Raw genomic sequence first — 16160 nt, 5'->3', positions numbered from 1 at the left:
GTACAAGAGCCTCTGAAATGAGGAGCCAGTCAGAAATTTCCTATCAGAGAGTCTGAAATTCATGGTTCTGTCTCATGAAATTAGGTCCCTGCTATATACACTCATGTACTGCATAACAACGATATGGTCAATGGTTAGATACCTGATAGTGATCTCATAAGATTATAATGGAGCTGAAAAATTCCTATCACCTATTAGCTGTCATAATGTCTGTCACAGAACAACACAGTATTCATCTGTTCGTAGTGATGCTGATGTGAACAAACTTACTACACTGCCAGTGGTATAGAAATCTAGCACAATTATGTGCAGAACACACCATTTGATTATGGTAAAGGACTATGCTATTGGTTTATGTATTTACTATATTATACTTTTAATCATTGTTTTAGAGTGTATACCTATTTATAAAGAAAAAGTTAGCTATTAAAGAGCCACAGGCATTTCCTTCAGGAGATATTCCAGAAGAAGGCATTGCTATCATAGAAGATGGCCATTCCATGCTGTCATTGCCCCTGAAGACCTTCCCCGGGGGACAAGATGTGGAGGTGGAAGACAGTGATATTGATGACTATGACCCTGTGTAGGCCTAGTGTACGTGTTTGTGTGTTCTTTTCTGACAAAGGAATTTAAAGAAATTTAACAGAAAAGAAGCTTATAGAATAAGGATATAAAGAAATAAAATATTTTGTATAGCTGTACCATGTGTTTGTGTTTTAGGCTAAGTGTTATCACAAATGACTCAATGTTTTTAAAAAGTTTTAAGTTTATAAAATTAAAAAATTACAGTAAGGTAAAGTTAACTTATTCTTGAAGAAAGAAAATTTTTATCTAAATCTATGTAGTCTAAGTGTACAGTGTTTGTAAAATCTGCAGTAGTGTACAACAATGTCACATTCACTCACCACTCACCCACTGCTCACCCAGAGCAACCTCCACTCTGCAAGCTCCATTCATAGCAAATGCCCTATATAAGTCTACCATTTTTATCTTTTTTACCATATTTTTACCGTGCTTTTTCTATGTTTAGATTTTTTTTGACAAATCAAAAAGATAGTATATTTTCATTTCCCTCAGGAAGTTCATATATATATATATATAATTGCATATATATATATGAAATTATATATATATATAAAATATATATATTTATATATATATAATTGCATATATATATAATTTCATATATATATGCAATTATATATATATATATATATAATTGCATTTTATGTTCTGGGGTACATGTAAAGAATATGCAGGATTGTTGCATAGGCACATACATGGCAATGTGGTTTGCTGCCTCCATCCCTATCACCTATATCTGGAATTTCTCCCCATGTTATCCCTCCCCAACTCCCTACCCCCCATCCCCCCCCAGTCCTCCCATCCACAGGCCTCAATGTGAGATGCTCCCTTCCCTGTTACACAAATACAACTGTGTTACAATTGCCTACAGTATTCAGTACAGTAATATGCTGTATAGGTTGTAGCCTGGAAGCAATAGGCTATGCCATACAGCTTAGGTGTGTGGAAGGCTATACCATCTAGGTCTGTGTGAATATACTCTGTGATTACGCAATGGCAAGATCATCCAATAATGCATTTTTCAGACTGTATCCCTTTTATAAAGTGACACATATAAAGATATATATGCAGATGTATATATGTGTATCTATGTCTTCCTGCATATGTATATTTATGTGAGTATATGAATATATGTGTGTAGACACACATTCATACTTATATATACTTACCTACATAGGCACATACATATGTACATGAACATACATATGTACATGAACATACATGCATATAGCAACACAGACATTGAAATGTTTGTTTTTGGTTTTTTGCTGCTATAACATAATAGCACAGCCTGGTTAACTTATAAAGAACAGAGAAGTTTATTTGGCTCACAGTTCTGGAGACTGAAGTCCAAAATCAAGGGGCCTCATCTCTTGAGGGTGAAGGTCTCCACATGGAGATAGAGGATGAGAGCACTACAGACAGAGAGAGAAAGGGGATAACACTCATCCTTTTTATCAGAAACTCACTCTTGAAATAATGGCATTAATCCATTCATGAGAGCAGAGCCCTTATGATCTAATAACCTCTTAAAAGTTCCACATCCCAACACTGTTACATGGTCGTTAAATTTCAACATGAATTTTAGACAGCCATAGCACCTTGGAACTCAGCTACATAAAGAGCTTTTTAAGAAATAAGCCCAAAAGTCATAGACTTATCAACGACTATTCCTCTAATCATATTCTCAACAAAGAACAATTTTGTTAAGGGTTACAGACTCTGCCTTGTGGCCTTATGTTTGCCACCTGAAATCTTCCTAAGTTCTCCAAGATATCTAAGCATGCTTGATATTCTTTGGGTAAATGACAAAACAAGCAGAGACTGGCCTATCATTATGTATTTTTACTTTTCTATATTCTGTTCTTGGTGGTAAAAGTAGAAAAGGATTTAGGAGATGCCATGTTAACATTTGCATTAATTCACACTTTCTTTGGAAGTTTAATCCTATCAGTCAGGAAATGCAAAATTTAAGGTTCTTCCATTTATGTAAATTTACATGCTTTTAATTGGCTGCATTTTTAATCACTAGGGAGCATCTATTATTTTATTGTCCCATTTTTACAAGACAGCAAGTTAAATTTCATTTGTAGCACTTAATTGTCAAATTACTCATCAATTTTGAGCTCAAACTAACTACATTTCCATTGCTCAATGCAGAATACTGTTTAAAAGTGTACATTTTGCACATCCAAAATGACATGCATGCACAATGACTTTACAATTCACATTGCTAAATGAAGTCACAGAGCAATACGCAGATTAGTAAGCCAAAAACCTAAAGCTTTTATAAATGCATGAAGGTAGCCTCCCATACCCACATCCCTGTCTTCTCCAACTCCCACCATCTCCTTCTCCTTTGGGCACCTCAATGATCATTCTCACTTCAACCAGGGAATAAGCAAGTGGAAAAGAAAAGCATGAAATTCAAATCAGCTTGTTGCTTTTTAGTAGACTCTTCAAAAGGTTTGTGGGAGAAAAAGTCAAAATTAATGGCTAAAATGAAGTTTGGAGAATATGTTAGATTTCATTTATTTATGCTCTCTGCATTTGCCCAGCCCATTAGCACTAATAATTGAAAGTTTGTTTCATTTATCATAGCCCACTAACCAAAAGCTATTGTTTTAAGTCAAGACCATGAAAACAAAGTAAGATTTTTGTTTTTGCTGCAAGAGGGACTATTATAAAAGTAAACTAAATGACTTCAAGGAAGACAAAAGAGCTAGTTACCAAAAGAGGTTAAAGAATCGTCCTCTCTGAAGATTTTTAGAAATCCAACAAACAATTCCTTCAATGGGGACGTGTTTGGACACAGAGAAATCAATCTGTAATTTCTTAAGGTCCTATGCTTTATAGTTTTACATTAACTCACTTTTTAAAAGGGGAATCTGTTAATTATTTTAAAAACAAGGAACAATTTGGTATGGCTTAATTAATGATAAACAACCCAGAAGTCCCCAGTCCTTCTCAAACTGTGATTACAAAATTTAGCTGCATTTCTGTTAAAATTCAATGTACAATGACCCAAATCTCCACATTTCTAGAATAGTAATAGTGTCCCCTTCTCCATTCATATGCACAAATTATGCAAGATCCCAGGTTTTTAAATTCTGGTTTGTGAGTCAAACATCCTGTGTAGAGCTCCACAGCTTTACCTTCCAAAGAAGCTTATCTGCTGATCATGGCTCTCATGATTTACTTCAGCAGTAACTATTGAAACCTGAATATCCTACAGAAATGACCCTGTCCCCAGAACTATGCCCCCTGTTTGCACAGCTACTAAGGAAGTGTTCTGTTGATGAACCTAGAGTTTGGCAGTTTCTTGAGGTATAAAGAGAAACACCCCTCACTCACAAGGACAAACTAAATCAAAAAAGAACTGCTTGGGCCCCAAGCATTAATTGTTTTTGTAGCTCCTTTTTGGCTCATTGAATCTATACCCATGGTATTTTTAGACAGAGAATTGTTATTCTTACCCCAGAAAAACTATGCTCCAAATCAAGTTGCATGAGAAATTTGGGCTATGCATATTGAGGTAGGAATATTTAGCTTCAGTTCTCATCTGCTTCTCTCCAGGTACCACGTGCAGCTTGACCACATGGTAAACCATAATCTTGAATAGCAAGCTCTGCATTTCCCGAGGGAAATCACAATGGCTCAACTCAATGTTCCTCACTAAACAAACATTTATTAGATACCTATTGCTAGTATACATTGCATGTGAACATAGGAAGACACCTGCTGTGCCTTGCTAGAGGAAACAGAAGACACTGTGTGAACATCTCAGAGACACCTGATCCAGTCTTGGGGGATCCAGAAGTTTTCCTGGAGGGAGTGACATCAAAATTGCGACCTGCAAGAAGATCAGGAGGCTGTCAGGTAGAAAAAGGTAAATGAGTATATTTCAGGAAAAGAAAGTAATTTTACAAAGGACTACACACGCAGAAGGACGTGTGCTCATGAAACTTCACATGATTCAGCACAGCTGGGGCAGAATAGCAGTGAGACATCACTAGAGCTAGCTGTCAAGCATCTTGAATGCCATGCCGAAGAACTGGAGCTTTATCTTAAGGCCAGAGAGACAAGTTGTTAATTGCTTTTAAACACAGGAGTGATAGGATCAAGTTTGTGCTTCAGAAAGGTAATTCTGAAAATCTGTTGTAGAAGACTGAGGTTGGAGCCCCTTGGTAGCAGTACAACATACTGTTAGTTTATAAAAAATAATACAATTTCCTGAAATAGGTAGAATTTGATCTGGGCCCTGGAGTTAGAGAAAGGCCGTTTAGGACTAGCAACAGCATGGATAAGGTTAAGGAGAAAGAAAAATGCAAGGACAAATTGTGTAATGAGTGGAAAGTTGACTGGGCCAAAGTGTGGGCCTTGAGAAAAAATTTGGTATGCAATGATGTTACGAGAGTAATTGGAAACAAAATCAGATATCTCAAACTTCCCGCTGACTAATTTTATTCTGATAGCAATGCAGACATTTTAAAGCGTCTTGACATGATCCAGTTCTAGAAAGATGATTTAAGGAGTGAAGAAATGTTATTTTGTACTCTGTACTGAGACATGAGCTTTTCAGTGGAAGAGATCATCTCATTCCTATCTGAATTTTCAGGACCTTGTCATACATTCAGTAAGTGTTCAATAAATACTTACTGTTTATCCAGAAGATGGCTGGATGGATGGGTGAGTGGATGTATGAATGGATAGATGGATGAATAAACAGATGAATCATTGCACTCCTGAGATATGTGAGCTTTGGGTGAAATAATTTATCTGAGCAAACAAAAACCTAGGAAACCTATAAAATCGGCAATGGGACCTTCACCATGGCCTGCAGAAGCTAACAGAGAAAAATATCTTCTTTATCCTCTCTAATGAGGTCTGCATCTTGGTTCTCAACAACTCTTAAGTGTCTCTCCCAAAAATATTCTGTGTGAACTATCCATTGAGACATTGTTTCCTTCAAGACTTTCTTCAAAATCTTGAACTTTAATAGCTGAGTTCCCACTTTCCCTGAGGAATAAGGCAAAGGGCTTCCCTTCCTGAGATCATATACTACACCTTGGGTACAGAAATGAAAATACATTACATTTTATAGGGCAGCCATGTATTCTTTTCCCCAGAAATGAACATTACTTCTCACACCTAAAATAAAACTCTTAGAACCAGCTTCTTAATTAAAAAGCATAAGTTGTTTCCTTGATTAATTGCACAGTGCAGAAAAAAAGACTATGTAGGAGGTAATAATTTATGGTAGCAATTTGAGGTGGTTTTGTCTTAAACTTTCCATGGTTTCATAGTGCAGATTTTGGAAAACATAGTAATTTGTCAAAAAGGGAAGGGGGTGGAGGAAGTAAAATAAATATTTAAGCCCAGAGAGATCATTCCAACAAATGTTCATTCTTAGATCATCTGTTCTTCATTTCATGATATATGTTATAAACAACAGCCTCACTCCAGTTTTTGCATTGCTGAATACTTTAAAATTCAACAAATATGTTAGTGAACATATATAATGTATTGTTGTAGTTTGCATTCACAGATAACACTACTAATGGAGTTGTTTGCCTTGTATACGGGTAAGGTTAAAAATCTGAGAGACATGAACAGTCTTTCCACATGGGCAGATGCATGGGAGGACTGTCTTATTTTTATAGTTCTAGAGACCATTTTAGAACAAGTCATTTCTTATGACTCTGTCTTTGCTCAATGGGTTACCAATGTCTTTGCTCTAAAAGAGCTACGTGAATTTACTCACTGCCAAGTGGGTCTTTTGGCTGCTGCTATACCCAGAATATCTTAACAGTATAGCAAGGCTGTAAATTGTATTTCAGGATAATAAGTTAACATTTCTTCTCCTGGAACCTACAGTCATCTCCTGTTTCAGATTTCCACAAAGCTACTAGTTTTTCTATCTTTGGGTATGGGAAGAACATAGCATTAGGCGGTATTAGCAACTACAGGTACATGGTTAAGTTTTACAATTTACAGAAAGGTAAACAAGTAAACCAGAAATGCAAACACACAATATTGTAAGTTTATCTAAAAGCCAAATTTATTCCATTTAAGTTACTGAACTTCTTTTCATTGTGTTAATATCATGACATCTACCCTCTTAACAATTTTTAAGTGTACAATATAGTCTTGTTAACTATAGGCACAATTTTGTACAGCAAACTTATTCATTCTTCATAGCTGAAACTTTAAGCATGCTGAGTAGCTACTCCCCATTTCTCCCCATCTCCCTTCTCTTACAACCACCATTCTACTCTCTGTTTCTATGTGTTCAAATTTTTTAGATTCCACATCTAAAACAAGATCATGTAGTATTTGTCTTTGTGTGCCTGGCGTATTTCGCTTAGCATAATTTTCTCCGGGTCCCTTCATGTTGTCACAAATGACAGGACTTCCTTTTTTGTATATTTGAATAATATTCTATTGTATGTATATATCATATTTTCTTTATCAATGGACACTTAGGTTTGTGCACATTTTTGCCATTGTAAATAATACTGCAATGAACATAGGAGAATAAGTATCTTCAAGGTCCTGTTTTCCATTCCTTTGATAAATAACCAGACTTGGGATTGCTGAAACATGTGATTGTTCTATTTTTAATTTTTTGAGGAGCCTCCATACTGTTTTCCATAGCAGTGGCAAAACTTTATACTCCTATCAACTATGTACAAGAGTTCTAATTTCTCCACATCCTCACCAACACTTGTTTTGTTTTGTTTTATGCTAGCTACCCTAACGAAGTGAAGTGATATTTCATTTTGGTTATGATTTGCATTTCCTTGGTATCTAATGAGTTGAGCATCTTTTCATACACCTATCAGTCATTTGTATGTCTTCTTTGAAGAAATACCTATTCAATTCTTTTGCTTATTTTGTAACTGTGTTATTTGTTTTCTTGCTATTACCTTATAGGAGTTACTTACATGTTTTGGATATTAACCCCTTATCAGATATATGCTTTATCATTATTTTCTCCCATTCTATGGGTTGCTTTTTCACTCTGTTGATAGTTTTCTTTGTTGTGCAGAAGCTTTTTAGTTTGATATACTCATATTTGTCTACTTTGTTTTCATTGTCAATGCTTTTTGTGTCATATGTAATACATCATTTCCAAGAATAATGTCATAATGTTTTTCCCCTATTTTTTCTTCTAAGGGCTTTACAGTTTGAAGTCTTATATTTATGTCTTTAATCCACTTTTAGGTGATTTTTATGAATGGTGTAGGGTAAGCATCCAATTTCATTTATCTTCATGTGAATATCCAGCTTACCTAAGATCATCTATTAAAGAGACTCTCCTTTGCCCATTGTATATTTTTGGTAAATTTGTCAAAGATCAGTTGACTGTAACTCAAAAGATTATTTCTAGGCTTTCTGTTTTTTTCCATTAGTCAATATGTTTGTTTTTTACACCAGCAACAATTTACACCAGCAGCTACAATTAACTACTGTAGTTTTGTACTGTATTTTGAAATAAAGGAGTGTGATGCTGTGATGCTATAAGTTTTTTTCTTTTTCTCAAAAATCTTTTAGCTTTTTGGGGTCCTTTGTGGTTCCATGGAAGTTTTAGAATTGTTTTTCTATTTTTGTGAAAAAAATGACATTGGGATTTTAATAGGGATTGCAGTGACTCTGTAAATCACTTTGGGTAGTATGAGCATTTTAACAATATTAAGTCTTCCAATCCATGAACACAAAATGTCTTTCCATTTATTTGAATCTTCTTTCTTTCCTATGTGTTTTGTAGTTTTCAGTGTACAAATCTTTCACATCCTTAGTTAAGTTTATTCCTAAATATTTTGTTCTTTTCAATGCTATTGTAAATGAGATTTTTTCCCTTAATTTTCTTTTTGAGTAGTTTGTTGTTAATGTATATAAACACAGCTGATTTTTGTATAATGATTTTGTACCCTGCAATGTTACTGAATTGGTTTATTCATTCTAGTAGCTTTTTTTTTTTTGTGAAGTCTTTAGGGCTTTCTACATAAAGATTGTGTCATCTGCAAACTGGGATAATTTTACTTCTTCTTCATCCAGTTTCGATATCTATTTCTTTTTCTTGCCTAATTGCTCTGACTAGGACTTCCAGTACTGGTATGGTTTGAATATGATTTGTCCCCATCAAAACTCATATTGAGGCTTACTTCCCAATGTGGTGGTGTTGGGAGGTGGTAATTTTAAGAAGTGATTGGATTATTAAGAAAAATTAATGCCTTTCTTGCAGGAGTGAGCTCTCACTCTCACAGGACTAGATTTGTTACCATGAGATAGGGTTGTTATAAAGCAAGGATGCTTCTCATGTTTGGTCTCTTTGCATGAGCACACTTCCCCTTCCACTTTCTGCTATGAGTTGAGGATGTATAAGTTAACTCACTAGATGCAGCTGCCCAGTCTTGAACTTCCCAGCTTTCTGAACCATGAGCCAAACAAACTTGCTTGCAATGTGATCTGTGTGGCAATCCAGCACAGGGGCATAGCCAGTGCTGATTTGGCCTGGATGGTTCAGGATAATCACCTGAGCAGTGAAGATAGCTGCTTCCATTAGTGGGTCATTTTTGCTCTTACCAGCAATGCTGCCCTGACCAACATCCTTGACAGGCACATTCCTTGACATTGAAGCCCACATTGTCCCCAGGAAGAGCTTTACTCAACTTCATGGCGCATTCAACAGTTTTTACTTCAGGTGTAATGCTGACTGGAGCAAAGGTGACCACCATACCAGGTTTGAGAACACCTGTCTCCACTCAGCCAACAAGAACAGTCCAATGCCACCAATTTTGTAGATATCCTGGAGAGGCAGGCACAAGCGTTTATCAGTTGGATGAGTTGGTGGTAGGATACAGTCCAGAGCTTCAAGCAGTGAGGTTCCACTGGCATTGCCATCCTTACGGGTGAGTTTCCATCCCCTGAACCAAGGAATGTTAGCACTTGGCTCCAGCATGCTGTCACCATTCCAACCAGAAATTGGCACAAATGCTCTATGCTTATTTAGGTGTAAGATTGTTAATTTGAGATCTTCCTTTATTTTTAATGAAGTTACTTATTACAGTAAACTGCCCTCTTATACTGCTTTTGCTATATTCCATAGATTATAATATGTTTTGTTTTCATTTTCATTTATCTCAAGATATTTTCTGATTTAACTTCTGATATTTTATTTAACCCATTGGTTGTTCAGGTATGTGCTGTTTAATTTCCACATATTTGTGAATTTTCCAGTTTTTCTTTGCCATTGACTTCTAGTTTAATTTCACTGTAGTCACAGGAGATACATGGTATGATTTTAGTCTTCTTAAATTTGTTAAGACTTGTCTTGTGACCTAACGTGATCTATCCTGAAGAAAGTTTTATGTGCACTTGAGAATAATATATATCCTGCTGCTATTGGGTGGAATGTTTTGTATATATTTGTTGGGTCCACTTGGCCTATATTATTGTCCACTGTTTCCTCATTGACTTTCTGTCTAGATGTTCTAGACATTATTAAAAATGGGTATTGAAATATCCTACAATTATTGAATTGCTATTTCTTCCCTCTGTTTAATCAATGTTTGCTATGTATTTATATATGCTTATATATATTTACATATGCTTATATATAAGCAAACATTGATTAAACAGAGGGAAGAAAAAGCAATTCAATAAAAGTATGAGATTATGAACATAAAGTTGGTATTGAAATCTCCTACTATTATTCATAGATCTATACATACATATATATATATATATGTATATATATATATATAGACATCTGTATATATATTCTCTGATGTTTGGAGTATATTGATTTATAATTGTTATCTCTTTCTTGGTAATTAATCCTTTTATAATTGCATGATGTCTGTCATTGTCTCTTGTGAAATTTTTTACTTAAATTCTATTTTGTTTGATATGTATAGCTACTCATATATTTCTCTTTCTTGATTACCATTTGCATGAAATATCTATTCATAGCTATTATTCCAGTATTCTGCCTTCTAGTGTTGCAGGTAAGTGGTTGATGATATTCCAATTCATTTTCTTTGGCAGAAAACATTATTTTTGAATAGTATTCTTATTTGGTTTGAAAATTTATAATATATCTTTATACTTAGATTTCACTATTTTTATAAGTATCTTCAGTACTGTAGTACTGCATTCAATCTTTCTTCAACTTAGAAAAAAAAAATCTCATTTGTTTAATAGTTGCGTGTCTCTATCTGTTGCATACCCATCTGAAATGCCAATTTTTTTTAATGTTAGATGTTCTGAAGCTAGTCTCTCCTGTCCTTTCTCTCATGATTTCCAATTCTTCATGTTTTGCCCTGTGCTTTTAAATCTTTCATCCAACTAATCTTCTAAGCCATTAATTGGCATCTCAACAGTGGCCATCTTTTCTCCCATATAATTTATTCATTTTCAGATGTTCTTTATCTGGATGAAGAAGTTACATTCTGTTTGCTGAATGTATTATTATAAATGAGTACTAAACTCATTTATAATAAACTTTTGTTATTTTTTTCATCTATTGATATGATTGTGTGGGTTTTCTTTTTTAGTCTTTTAATATTGGAAAATACATGGATTCATCTTTGACTGTTAAAGCAATTTGCATTACTGAGAATAAACACATTTAATAGAAATACAGTATCCTTTTTCTTGATTGCCAGATTTATTTACAAATATATTTTAAAGGTTTTTGCATCTATGTTCATAAGAGATATTGGTCTGTAGTTTTCTTTTCATATAATTTCTGATGTACTTTTGGTAACAGGATAGTGCTGGCCTTTTATAATAAGTTGGGAGGTATTTCCTTTTCTATTTTATGAAAAAGTTTGCATAGCTTTGGTATTATGTCTTCCTGAAGTGTTTGATCAATTTAGCCAGTAAAATTACAGATACTTGGATTGGGGGTGGGGGGTTAATTCAATTATTGAATTAAGGGAATTTCCTGAATAGAATAAGGATATAAAAAATCCAGGTTTTCCATTTTGTTTACTAATGGTGGCCTAAAGTTCATTAAAATAATCCCTTATTATCCTTTTAATGTGTGTAGAATCTGTGGTAATTTCCTATGTTTCATTTCCAATATTGGTAATTTGTGTCTTGTCTCTTTCCTACACCATCTGTCTAGCAAATATTTATCAATTTTGCAGATCTTCTCAAAGACCTAGTTATTGATTTCTTTTTTTTTTTCTGTTCTGTTCATTTTTTCCAACCTCTTTTCTCTCTCTGCTATAGTTTAAAATGTTCCTATTGCCATATCTTCCAGATCACTGAGAATTTTCCTACAGAATTTATTAATTTCTTGCAGTCAATTTTTCATTTTAAACATTGTATTTTTTACTTCTGGAAATACTATTTGTCATTTTTATATGTTCTATTTCTCTCCCCTTTATATTCATAGCTCCCTTTATATGCTATAGCTGTTTCTTTGACTGATATTTTCATTATCTCTAGCATTTATAAGTCTGTTTCTATTGATTGATTTTTCTGCTTATAATGAGTACATTTTCCTGCCTTGTCATATCTAGTAATTTTATTGGATGTAGAATATTGTGAAATTATACAGTTAAATACTGGATTATATTTTTTCCTTTAAAGAGTGGTGGACTTTGTTGTGACATTCACTTAAACTAAGTACATTCTTAATTTAAGTGCATACCTAATTTAAGTGAATGTCACAACAGATGATTGTTTTTAAACTTTCTTAGGATGGATTTAGAATAATCTTTATGCTGGAGCTAGACTTGTACTAATACTAAGGCAAGACTCTCATAGGATTTCCACTAAATTGTCTGTTTTTTTAACAAGGACACTCTGGTCTGACTAGTCAGAACTCAAATACCTTCCCAATCTATGTGAGCTCTCAGAATTGTCATGGAGTTTCACCTCAAAAATGCAAAAGATTCAAAGGAACTCCTCTGAAAATGCCTGGAACTCTTTTCTGCATGGTTATTTCTCCTCAGGTACTCAGGCCCAAATGTTTAGCTGCCTTGAAATACCCAAATTATTATTTTTATCTCCCAATTCATTGAAATTACTATGTTCTGCTTGGAAGATCATACATGCACAATGATTTGGAAAATGCCTGCAGACAACAAATCAATTGATGAATAGATTGTAGGGCTTGCCTCTTCTCATGCCTTCTCTTGGGATTACTATAACCTTCACCACCTGCTGCCCACTGTCAGAAAACTGTTTTTCCATACATTTGTTCAATTTTCTGTTTTTTCACTATGGGAGGGTAAGTTAGCCCCAGTTGCTACGTATTGCTGGCAGCATATAGTCGATCCATTGATTTATTTAGTTATGAAGTTATGTTTTTGGCTTAGGTACTGCACTTAGGTCATTTTGGGGGTATGTGGTTCTATTTTAATTTCTTCACATGTGATTATTGTTTTCCTGTTTATATTGTTTTCTGCCTATTTTGGCAGTTCTAATTCAATTTTAATCCCTTCAAGTGTGATTATTATTTTTCTGCTTATGTTATCATCTGCCTATTTCAGTAGTTCTAATTCACTGGGAATGTGGTCTATTTATCACATAACTTTTCTCAGGCTTTTGGACCCACTAAGATGATGGTGATGATGATGATGATGATGATAACGATTTTGGATGCTTTGTGGTTTTTTGGGTTTTTTTTGTATTTGACTGCTCACTGGGACTAATGGTTGTTAGATTTCTCTAAGAGGCAGCATTCTCCAAAATGGCTGATTGCTCGACAGTGTCCCTTCTCATCCTCTGGTGGATGATCAACTTTGAGAAATCTTCCCTTTTCCTCACAGTCTCCCAGGCTCAGTGCTGGAATGACTCAATTATTTATTTTCCTTTGGAAGTCAGGAAGACCAGCAATATTCATGAGAGCCAATGTTACCTATAACCCTCATCCATAATGCTTACAGGATCCAGCTACTTTCTAGAATTGTTCACTTTACAATCCTTATATCCATGCTCTCATGCAGATCTCCAAGTGTTTCTTGAACTCATGGGGGAAACCCCCTCACTAGTATTCTCAGCTGGTGCTTTTGCAGAACCAAACACCTCACTGAACCTGGATGCCTATAAACCTCAGCAGAGGTTTAGCTAAGAAGACATAACTGAATCAAAACTGGACAAGGAAAAAAGATAACAATGTGTCTATTCCCATCAGGCAATATTAATTTCAACTTTTCAGATGTTTCTTTTGGGCTCTCCCGTATGTGTCACTCTCTTAGTACTGTTCTCTAGATGAAAGCTACATTCATTAAATAATCCGTGTTGTTGGTTAATAATTTATTCTTCCAATGAAAGCTGTTTGCACTTCAATCACAACCTTTTATAAACACTAACTTAATCTGAAGGCATGTATCTGTTTGTAGGACTTTTAAATATCATGACAAGCTAAGGAGGAAGACATTTGCCATGTGAATCTCATTATAATCATCCTAGAAATGGAATTGCTGCATCATAGGATGTGAGTACATTCAGCTTTCTTAGATATTACTAGGAATTTTGCCAATAGCAGTGCATAAAACTGTTGTTACTCCTCACCCTCTGCAATCTTGAAGGTATAAAATACTTAAAGTTATATAAGTCTGATATGTGTAAAATATTAAATTATTGTGACTTTAATTTTCATTATTATTTCCCATTTGGATAACCTCTCCTGTGAATTAACTATTCATATTATTTATTTCCTACAAGATTTTATCTTTACTTACTGGTAGGTATCCTTTGAATAGTCTGGGAATGAATCCTGTGCTGAAAGGTTGTAAACATTTTCTTTCAAATCTGTCACTTGCCTTTCAGATTATAGTTTTAATATTAGAATTATCAAAGTTATCAATATTTCTATTAGAGTTGGTGACTTTCGTTCTTGAATTCTTATTTTAAAAGTCTTTTTTTACCCTGAGATTTTCCTATGTGTTCTTATAAAACATTTTAGTATTGTTCTTTATAATATTTTCATCTGGAATTTATTTTTGTATGGTGTGAGATACGGATATGACCTAGGAACGTGATTATTTTTCCTTAATCCAAGCTAATTTTTATTGGATTATTTATTATTTTATATGCCCTGTTTATTATATCTTTTCCTCACTGATTTCCCACTGGCCAGTAAGTTTATTACTGTTTTACACCAAATTCCCCAGTATGAGTCTATTTCTGGCCTCTCTTGTCTATTTGCCCATCTCTAATCAAGCCCAGGGATCAATATTTTGTTGTTCGGGGAGCTGGAATTTTTGAGAAGCTCACTGGTGACTGTTCTCTATTGTAGAAATAAGCTCCAGATTGGCAGAAGGTTGTTGCAAATACCTAACCATCAGAGGCAAGGTAGACGTAATTAATATCATGGCATCAAGACCGGAGAGGTACTTAGCGTGCTAGACACACAGGGATTTCCAGTGATGGTGAATAAATCATGATGCCTATACAGCTGAGATAAAATAGCTAAATTCTAAGTTGTTTGATTTGTGCAATAAGAAAAGAAATTAAGACCCAATGAGCAGAAAGATGATGTCAGGTATCATAATGGAAAATTGCCTTATTCATCCAGCTTCTAGATCTACATGTGTCAACATTGCTTGAATGGGAGATAAGATCTCTTTGAAGAATGACCCTGCAGTCAACCAGAGGAATATATAACAATTATCTTTCTTTCTTGTTCCAAAGAAGCCCTAAGCTATTTGCCAGGGTAAAGGCCACTGAGGAACAAGCAATACCTAGACCTCCCAAGGCAATGCAAAATACAATCTCAGTCCTCTAATTTGAAAGAGGGCTTAGAGAAGCCAAGTAATCAATGCAGTTATAGCTCAGGATAATCTGATAGTGGGTCCATAGGTCCTTGAACTCACTCTGGTTATTTCCTCACGCTATAAATGTGTAATTGATGTAGATATATAAATAGCAGGTCACATTGGCTGGAATGGGAAATATAGTAGGAAGTCCCTGATATTTGTGTCCTCTGGCCAACGTAAATAATCCAAATAAAGTAAATCAGAAGAAATACCATGTCTCACAAAGAATTGCAGGGATATCTACTACCATAAAAGAATTGAAGGATGTAGTAGTGATGCATCATTTCTCTGTTAATTCATCTAGGCCTTCACAAATACTAGATGAACAATGGCAGATGAGAGTACTATAAGCATAACAAGGTGGTAGCTCCAATCACAGTAACTGTGTGAAATACAATGCCTTTACTAGAGCAGATCAATGCAGATTCTGGTAAGCATTTATTTATTTTACAAAATTTTCTTCTCAGTACCCTGAGTATGGAGAATCAGAGATAGTACCTTTTCTTGGCAAAAAAGCAATTTACCTTCACTGTCCTGCCTTATAGCTGTTTGACTCTCCTCCCCTCTATTATGTAACTTAATTTGGTACTAGATGATAGAAAAATCTGTGCACATGTATATTTATATGTATACGTGTAGGTTTTTTCCTTCGAAATTGCAAAAGGTAACATGTATTTGATCGTGATGAGTTTCCATTTCATTTCCTAAGTTTTCATGTTTCTATTCATGGGTAGACTAATTGTATCTGGAGCTCTGTAAGAAATTGGTCAAATATTTCATTTTTTTCTCATT

The 16160-nt window shown here is 34.7% G+C and overlaps 1 long non-coding RNA gene across 3 annotated transcripts in view; it reads right to left on the bottom strand.

The window, feature by feature from the left end:
- LOC108307437 overlaps window positions 1-16160 on the bottom strand; it is a 232296-nt gene that overhangs the window by 65686 nt on the left and 150450 nt on the right. For all 3 annotated transcript variants that reach the window (XR_001826536.2, XR_005201243.1, XR_005201244.1), the window contains exon 3: window positions 1918-2000. This is a non-coding gene — a long non-coding RNA (uncharacterized LOC108307437). The remainder of the gene's footprint in view (window positions 1-1917; window positions 2001-16160) is intronic.

Source organism: Cebus imitator, unplaced genomic scaffold (genome assembly GCF_001604975.1).
Source record: "Cebus imitator isolate Cc_AM_T3 unplaced genomic scaffold, Cebus_imitator-1.0 Scaffold4, whole genome shotgun sequence".
NCBI classification, from domain to species: Eukaryota; Metazoa; Chordata; class Mammalia; order Primates; family Cebidae; genus Cebus; species Cebus imitator.
This window is presented reverse-complemented; position numbering and strand designations above follow the sequence as displayed.